Genomic DNA, 666 nt, shown 5'->3' with positions numbered 1-666 from the left:
GGCTGCTATGATGGGGACAGTTTGCAACCACGAGAAGGCTCTGCAGGCTGACAGCTCACTTCCGAAGTGCAGGGCAATGGAGCGGGGGGAAGGGGCGGCAGCCTGAGGGAGGAATCCTGCAGTGACCCCCTCACCGCCTCCCCCACCCCGCCAGAAGTATGGAGGTGGCGCTGCAGTGACAGGAAGGCTGGCTCCTTGGGGCGGGGGGAAGGGCTGCTGCAGCGATGGGAGATCCCTGCACAGGGTGAGTGGTCCTTGAAGTTTCCGCAGAAGCTGAAGATCCCTGCAGGGATGGGAGGGTTTCTGCACCGAGGAGCGCTTTGCAAAGCAAAGGGGCTGACTTCTTGTGGCGGAGGGGTCCTACGGTGACTGCGCGGCTGGGGCTGGTTGCAGTGAGGAGGGAGGTGGGCTAGGTGCGGGAATAACGGGACAGCTGGGGCCGCTACCGTGCTGAGGGGCTGTAGTCTGAGCATCTCCGCGGCACGTGCAGGACGCCTCACTTCCTGGAGGACGGAAGGGTGGGGCCGAGGAGGCCTAGATCTCGCATTGATGGGGGGCTGTGCGGCGGCGGGGACGCCGTCCCTGCACTGCAGTGCCCGGTCTGGCTCCGGCGGCCAGGGCCGGCGCGGAGGCGGTACCGCGCCCGCAGAGGTGGGAGCGTCAGCC

Source organism: Trichechus manatus, unplaced genomic scaffold, assembly GCF_000243295.1.
Source record: "Trichechus manatus latirostris isolate Lorelei unplaced genomic scaffold, TriManLat1.0 scaffold00092, whole genome shotgun sequence".
NCBI lineage: Eukaryota > Metazoa > Chordata > Mammalia > Sirenia > Trichechidae > Trichechus > Trichechus manatus.
This window is presented reverse-complemented; position numbering follows the sequence as displayed.